Here is an 8,699-nt window from a genome sequence, read left to right as displayed (position 1 = left end):
GATGGCATAATCATAAATTCAAGCATAATCGTAAATTCAAGCAAAATCAATAGCGTCACTGTAAATTCAAGCAAAATCAATGGCATAAGCATAAATTCAAGCAATCCTTAAACACGTGAATGTCTTTGTATTTTTCTTGCTGAGACATTTTTGTCATAATTTTTTTTGGTGACACCAAAAGCTACAACTTCACTTGGTAAGTTAACATGCAACCATGGCATGAATGCATCCTTACTTCATTTAAAATACTATAAAATGTCATTGGTTAATTCAAACATTAATAATTAAAATTATTAATTAAATGATGATAATATAATAAATTTATTTTTTTTATATTCAAAAAATTAAAATTAAAATTAAAATTAAAATTAAAATCATATAATAAATTCTATTTTTATGAAATATAACTACCTATATTATCTTTCCTTAATCCTAAAAATAAAATTTAAAAAAAAAAAAAAAAAACCAACTGGCACGCGTGAGCTTGTGCCAAGGAGCTAGTAATGAATAAATAAAAAGTCATAATAACGGTTTTAGCAATTGTGCGTGGGTTGGGCCTTTTTATTTTTTTATTTTTTGGGTTACAAGGCAGGCCTTCGACAGAAAAGGAAAAAAACGCTAACAAGGCACAGCCCTACTTTGGGCTCTCCCTAGTTCATCATCCAGCAGCAAGCTTGAGAGGGGGATAGGATAGGAGCAGACTCGTAGTTATGAAACCCAGTAACTCATACGCCAAGTTCGCAAGGTGATCAGCTGCTCTGTTTAGCCTTAAGTGCATCTACGCTTCGCAAAAACACACTGAAAGAATAAGAAAAAACAAAAACAAAAATACGAGTCCTTCTTTGGCGGCTGCGAACAAAGTGGAGCCAGAGTTTGACAACAATGGCTGCTTGTCTGCAACTCAACGCTAAACCCTTCAGCCCCCTTCTCTCTCCTAACCCCGTTTCCACACGCACCCGGAAATTGGGTAGGATCAGCTGCTCCGCAGCCTCGCCTTCCAAACGCCACACCATCACTTTGCTTCCTGGCGATGGCATTGGCCCCGAAGTCATCTCCGTCGCCAGGAACGTTCTCAACCTCGCCGCCTCTATCGAAGGTTTCTTCAATTCCGTTTCTTTTATTTATTTGTTCATTTTAAGTTCGATCTTGCTTGTTTGGTTTCCGAGAAAGGACAGGAAAATAGAAACGGAAAAGGAAGGCCGTACTTGGATTTTCATTACGTATTTTTTGGGTTCTCTTTAGTTCCTCTGTGTTTAAAGTCCCTTACTTTCCCAACATTTCTCACTGAGTACGTTAGTGCTTATAGTTTTCAGAGTTATTGTTTAACAATAAAGCGTCTCTGTGTGTAATCAAGTAACTTTTGCTGGGGATTTGGTATTTATTTACTGTTTGCTATTTATATAACTGAATATATTTGTATAATTAGGGATTGAGTTCAAGTATCAAGAAGTTCCTGTGGGCGGAGCTGCATTGGATTTGACCGGAGTTCCATTACCGGAAGAGACCCTTTTGGCTGCTCAGCAATCTGATGCAGTTCTGCTTGGAGCAATTGGGGGGTAGATCTCACAATTCCTTTCTCATTACTTATTTTTTCAGTATGCCGACATTTGCAAGTGGTGTAATTTTACTTAATTAGAAGCATTTGAAACCAGAAACTGGGTTACTTAAGCTTCGAGAAGGTCTTAAAGTATTTGCGAATTTGAGGCCTGCAACTGTTTTACCGCAGGTAATATCTGTTTTAATGCAAATGATTCAGAATTTGGTTTAAAGTACTTTTTTCGCTTTTCCTCTTAGTTGTTAGTTCTTAATTTAAATGCGCCTTGGTACATTAGGATTGTGTTCAGAACATCAAACTGCAAGTGATTGCATTGAAAAGTGGTGTTTGACCCATATGAATTTTGATGTTTTTGTATGTAATGTAATGATAATTGAGTAACTAAAGTGTACATAATTGATTTATTCTCTTAAAACCAATGTATCTTCATTTCAAACTGTCTATGAAAAGTGTCTCATTTTATGGTATTTGCTCTTTCAGTTGGTGGATGCTTCAACTTTGAAGAGAGAGGTTGCTGAAGGGGTGGACCTTATGGTTGTAAGAGAGCTAACTGGAGGTTAGTATACAAGACTCGAATAGTAATCAATCAAATGAACTTTCTTGTGTTGGTTTTTCCCCACTTGAATGAACTATTTGATTCTTTTTTTGTTGTTGCTGGGAGTAGGTATATATTTTGGAAAGCCAAGGGGTTTTGGCACCAATGAAAACGGAGAGGAGATTGGCTTCAATACGGAGGTGTATGCCGCCTATGAGGTTGTTTTCTGATTTCTCCGAGAGTTCCACATTAAATTCTTGAACACTCAAAGAATTTATCTCTATACCCCACCCAGAAAAGTTATTGAAACTACCATTTTATCCTATACTCTTCAAAAAGCTAAAAGGTCAAAAGATTGGTGGCTGGTCACTAGTGCATAGCCTCGACCATGGCTAGAGGGACAGGGGGGGAAAATATTTTTCAAGAAAAAAGAGTTCCCTTGTTTTTTGGGGGTAAAACTACAGCCTGTAAAATCAGGATGTAATTTTACCCGAAAAAGAAATGGTGGGGTATAGAGATCATTTTACCCAAAAAAGAGCAATTTTCTGGGTTTAAACAGAGTCACTCTTATATCCTTTTATCTCTAATTCAAGCCTGTAGACTTTTCCTTGTAATATTAGTGGACTGATTTAGTCAGGAACAACTGAAATTCGTAGTTGTTGTAAAAGTGTATTAAGGGGGATGCTTTTTTCTGTGAGAGTGAAAGTTTTGGTCTGCATTCAGAAAAATTAACTTCACTGTGACCAAGGATTAAGATATCGATATCAACAGATATGTCGGTGGTTCAGATTTATGGAAATATCAATAGATTTATTGATATCGTGAAAAACAAAAACTCACAAAAGTGTGCTTCGAAACATAGAAATTTCAAATGGAACTTGAGGATATGCGATAACAATCAATAATGCATTAATTAGGCACGTAAGTTTTATAAATAGTTTATCCATGCTAAAGGTAAAGAAAACTGGGAGAGGACCACCCATTTGGCTTACTGTTTGGCCTAATATTTTGTTTATATTTTATAATGGGTGGTGGGAGCTGGGTAAGGGGGTCTATAACATGAAACATAGTTTCTTGGTGTAAAACAAATATGCAAAATCCTTGTGAGTTTGTGTTGACTTTTCCCTGTGAAGAATTCACAAGCATTTTCAATGTATTGGGACTACTGGTAAATTACGACCAATATGGAACTTCTTAGTTGTAATGGGAACTTTAAAATTGCCAGGTCTGCTTTTAGTAAATTCTATTCAGAAGTTGTCTCGTTAGTTTTTCCTCCTTTTATAACTTTATAATTGCCAGGTCAGTGTTTCAATGGTTATTTAACATGGACAAATTTTCTTGGCAGATCGATCGCATTGCTCGTGTTGCATTTGAGACTGCTCGGAAGCGGAAGGGAAAGCTCTGCAGTGTTGATAAAGCAAATGTGTTGGAGGTACTTTTTGTTAGAAGAATTTTTTTTTTTCTTTCTGCTCATTTCAATTTAAGGTTGTTTGGGAAAATTTTGAGAATTTGTTTAAGATTTTTCCCAAAGAGAAGCATCGAACATTTTGTTGTGTTTATAACGGCATTACATGCTATGAGACTAGCGAGCCTTCTCTTAAACATCCTGATGCATAACCAGTACGTTGATTGTGTCTGATCTCTCCCCTAGAGATTACAAGAAATTTGGCATCTTGTCAGCAAAGATGACATGGTTTCTACACATGTGCATTTATGATTTTGTGGGTTGAGTATTTCAGCTTAGTTTTTGGCTTGAGTTGTGAAAAGCATATAAAATACTCAGTTGTGCCTCTTCAGCACTGTTTCGGTACTGTAAATAAAATCCTTTCACTTGTAAAAGAAATTTATGGGTGTTTAACCTGGCTTCTATATGCAGATGATGCGTGACCCGTACACTTTAACCTTTTTTTAACCTGGATGTTTGTTGATTAAGCGGCACCAAATATTTCATAATGATACACCATATATGGTAGCATCTGTGACATGTCTCTCTCAGTATATTGGCATATGTGGTTGCAAAGGAGGCTAAATAAGTTCTTGTGCTAAATTCGGCCCAATCTTAAAACAATAAGTACCGGAGATATTAATTTATCTTATAATTATCAAATTACTGCTGAAAATGAGTAATCAAGCCAATGGCCTTTGGGCCTGATAACATCTCCTCCATCTTACAAAGGGTAAAGGGCGATGTCCATTTCCTTTTAGTTTGTGTGACTGAAATAAAAACGAAAGATAAATGATAATGAGTCTACCATGTGTTGCCCTCTTGTATCGTCTTCATTGATTGATCCAATCAAACGGATGATTGCCGTCAATCTGATCATAGCATTTCAAGAGTTACTAGCCAAGTATGCTAATTTTTGGGTCATAATGATCCATTGACACTGTGCAGGCTAAATTTGGATTACTACAAATGTTGCCTGTGATATTTTGGGAAAAAAATGCTAGCAAATATTGATAGGCTACTTGACAATATTGTTTCTGATGTATGCCTCTTTCTTTTTCTTCCGTGCAGGCATTCTTAAGATATAGTGTATGTTTATAATATTGATATATTTGATTCAATGGATATCCAGGCATCAATGTTTTGGAGGAAAAGAATCATGGCAATAGCCTTGGAATATCCTGACGTTGAACTCTCACACATGTATGTTGATAATGCTGCAATGCAGCTTGTTCGTGATCCAAAACAGGTTTGTCTAAGTCCTTTAGAATTATCCTCCTTTAATCCTAATAGGATCAAAAATATTGGACGAGAGGAACAAAATTCTAGAGCATCCTAAATGATAATTGCTAGTGTCATGATCTTTGCCAATGAAAATTTGCAGTTTGATACGATTGTAACAAACAACATATTTGGCGATATATTATCCGATGAGGCGTCAATGATTACTGGAAGTATTGGGATGCTTCCATCTGCTAGTCTTGGGGAATCGGTAATGCAAACTTTTGTCTCTCAGTGGTTCAAGTTAAGCTTTATATGTGTTAGGAATTTCCTTCTGATGGGGATTTCCAGCTGTGCCTTAGGGTAAGTTTGGATTCCTTTTTATCTGACTATATTAAAATTCCCGTTGGCACAGGGTCCTGGACTTTTTGAACCAATACATGGTTCTGCTCCTGATATTGCTGGACAGGTTGGTTTGCCTACATTATCAATTTTTTTCTCCTTGGAGTAACATGCCATTTAATGTGGAATATAACGGTATAAATGCAGGATAAAGCAAATCCATTAGCAACAATTCTCAGTGCTGCTATGCTTTTAAAGTACGGTCTAGGGGAAGAAAAAGCTGCCAAGAGAATTGAGGCTGCAGTTCTAGATACTTTGAATAAGGGGTTTCGAACGGGTGACATTTATTCGGCAGGAACTGTATGTACATTTTTTATTTCTCACTTTTTTATTTGATTCTCTTTGGTTGGAAAACGTGATACCACAAAATATTGCAATTTGCATCCTTGTTAAAAGTCTTTGAGTAAGTAATGCAACTTCTCATGTTGTAATATTTTAAGTCGATGGTTTAGCCTATCTTGATGTTTGGTTTGATCATCTTACAATTGGTTGAGAACCATTGATTTAACTATCCTGGTTGGTACACCAGCATGCCTTGAGTATGGTGTGCAATGGTTCCTTGAGGTGAGAAAGAAGGGAAAAAAGAAGTGAGAATAATGTATATTTTATTTAGTTATGGGCTATTTGAAAATTCAATTGAAATTCTTGAGTCTAAATTTGTTTTTCATATATTTGTACAGTAATAGTTGCCTATTTTTCAGTGTAAGCTTCTCCTATTTTGATTGATTGACCATTGATGGCTACTATTGGCTTTATACAGAAGTTGGTAGGGTGCAAAGAAATGGGTGAAGAGGTATTGAAGTCGGTAGATTCGCTAGTTCCTTCTCCAGTATGAAGTGATGCACGCATTGATCAGCACTGACAACAAGGGCTCAATATCGTGCAATGCATGATATCTGGAGTGAAGATGTCATTTTGGTCAGTTGAAAGCAAATCCAAAGATTTCATCCAGTATGATTTTCTTTTGTTCATAATTTGGAGGGCTTCTTGAGGTGAAATAAGACCATTTTTGTAACTGTCCCAGAGATTTTATTTAATTTTAACCTTTTGACTTAGAATTATGTCCTAGACATTATCCTTGTTTAAAATATGCATATCCATCAAGGGATTGTTGTAACTCGGAAACAGTGGTGCCTAGAGTGGAGATTGAAAGACATTACATTTTGAAGCTTGTAAGATCATTTCGTTCTCTTCCTGCTGAAGCTATTTATATTTTCCGTTTTGATCTAGGCGTCGGCAGCAGTTCGTGTGGCGTTTTCCCGACTGGCAATACATATAACTTTTTTTAAAATTTTTATTATCTCCTTTGATTAGTAATTTTACTAATTACTGGAAAACTATTTAAAGGATTCATTGTTTATCCATAATGAAATTTACTTTGGAAATGCTCCCACAGAAGAGCTGGTCGACTTTATCATGAGTTGAGGGTCATTTCCTAAAACTTAGACAAATTTTTTTAAACTTTTGGAGAGATGCTAACAAATACAAATGTTATGATTGACGTATAAGAATCCACCCTTTCACTTAGAAATAAATAAATCAAATGAAAAAGCCATTATTTCCTTAAACAAGTCAATTTTACATGCCAAGCTTAATCTTATTGGGCTTCATTTGATGCGGGCGTAGTGATTTTACTTGGCCTTTCTCAGGTTTAGGAGTTTGAACATGAGAACTTGCCATAATGTGTTGATTGGGGCATGTTTAGCGTGTTGTGGCTTTTTTTTTTCTTTGTCCACTTTGGACTTGTATATAAGTTATAAACACTATAAATAACTTCAAAAAATTAAGAGAATAAAGAATATATACAGAAAGGTATTGGGACAAAGAACCTAGGTATAAAGAAGAAGATGATGGTATTGATATTATTTGTGCTAGTTTTAGTGCAAGCTGACAAGGAAAACTCTCATTTTTCTCAATTCACCGCATCTCGTTTCCTTTCTGAAACTCCCTCTCGCTTGGACTCGTCTCTTAGAGCAAGTCCAGCAGCCACTTTGGACTCGGGCTGGGGGGGGTTTGGGGCAAAAAACGAAGTCCAGCAACAAAGGCTCAGCCTGGGCGAGCGTGGGGGCCACCAAAACGGGCAAGCCCGAAGGCGATTTTGGCCCGAGCTCGGGCCCAAGGGCGCGGACAAAATAGCTGACGCCAGCATGGCGTCAGCCCTGGAGGTTTTGAATTTTTTTTACCGTTGGCGCGTGCATTGCACGCGCCAACGTTAAAAAAAATTTCAAATTAGCGCTACAGTGGCCGCCAACAGCTCCTTGACACGTGGAGGCCTCTGGTCGCTCCGATTGGAATTTTTTCTTCAATCCAACGGCAGCCAATTTTTCTGCCAAAAAAAATTGAAAAAAAATCAATTTTTTTTAAAAAATTACAGAATTTTTTGTGTATAAATACCAACCAATACTCTTCACTTTTAACACCAAATCCTCATATATTTTCTTCTCCTTCTACTATTGTTCACTTTCTCCTCAAAATTTATTCACTTTCTATTCAATATTTTTTCACTTTGAAGTTGTAATTTTTTTTCTAGCATATTATGGGTTCTTCTAATGAAAATGGAGGGGCATGGAGCATGATGGAAGATGTTAGCTTGTGTGAGGCTTGGGTCCAAGTTAGTCATTGTCCCATAACGGGCAATGAGATTAAATTTTCTCATATGTGGAAAAAAATTCATCAAGCATTTTGTGAAAGGGCAATTGGTTCTACACGTACAGAAATGGCATTATCTAGTAGGTGGAAAGTTCTTAATAAAGAGTTGGGGAAATGGAGAAATGCCTTAGCAAAAGCGATTGACAACCATCGAAGCGGAGAAAATCTTAGCAGTGAGGTAAATTATTTGTCATTTTTCTTCTATTAATTTCTATGTCATATTAATTTTTATTTAAATGTTTCTTGCAATTTATATATTTTGTTAATATGTCTCTATTTTTTTTTTAATACATGTTGCATTTTTTTATTATTTCTTTAATTTCCATTAGTTTTTTTTTTTTTACATGTTGCATTGCCAATATTTTAAAAATTCTCTTGCATTTCCATTTCATTTTTTTTTTATAGATTATACAAGCACAAATGTGGTTTGGTGCTACCGGCCAAGGGAAAAAAAGTTTCAACCATACCCATTGTTGGGAGGTGGTGAAGACTTGTAAGAGATTCAAAATTATTCCAACCGGTCCGACGGTAGTCTTGAACGAGACTCCACTTCATGAGACGCCGGCATCGGATTCACCTATGGATTCCCCGATGAGTCAAGACTCACCCATTGAAAATAATCCAAGGCCTATTGGGAGGAAGGCGGCGAAGGCGAAGAGAGGGAGTAATTCTAGCAAGAATGCATCTCAATTTTTGGAGGAACTTTCAAAGCACCAAGCCATGAGAATTGAAATGGACTTGAAACAACAAGAGCACGATATGGCTATTCAAGTAGAATATGCAAAAGAAAGGGAGTATGTACGCAAAGAAAGGGAGTATGTACGCGAACAAAACATTGAAAAAAAAAAGATCGGGAAACCATGGCCATGGATACAAGCCATATGTCCCCTGAA

General features: G+C 36.5%; 1 pseudogene across 1 annotated transcript; it reads left to right on the top strand.

Moving 5' to 3' along the window:
- Positions 1-663: 663 nt before the first annotated feature.
- LOC117622783 lies at positions 664-6,380 on the top strand (annotated as a pseudogene). The gene is made up of 11 exons (XR_004585031.1): positions 664-1,096; positions 1,427-1,556; positions 1,615-1,726; positions 2,036-2,111; positions 2,220-2,308; positions 3,436-3,522; positions 4,667-4,783; positions 4,919-5,026; positions 5,171-5,224; positions 5,305-5,457; positions 5,918-6,380. The product of XR_004585031.1 is annotated as a 3-isopropylmalate dehydrogenase, chloroplastic-like (transcript).
- Positions 6,381-8,699: the final 2,319 nt, after the last annotated feature.

Source organism: Prunus dulcis, chromosome 3 (assembly GCF_902201215.1).
Source record: "Prunus dulcis chromosome 3, ALMONDv2, whole genome shotgun sequence".
NCBI lineage: Eukaryota > Viridiplantae > Streptophyta > Magnoliopsida > Rosales > Rosaceae > Prunus > Prunus dulcis.
This window is presented reverse-complemented; position numbering and strand designations above follow the sequence as displayed.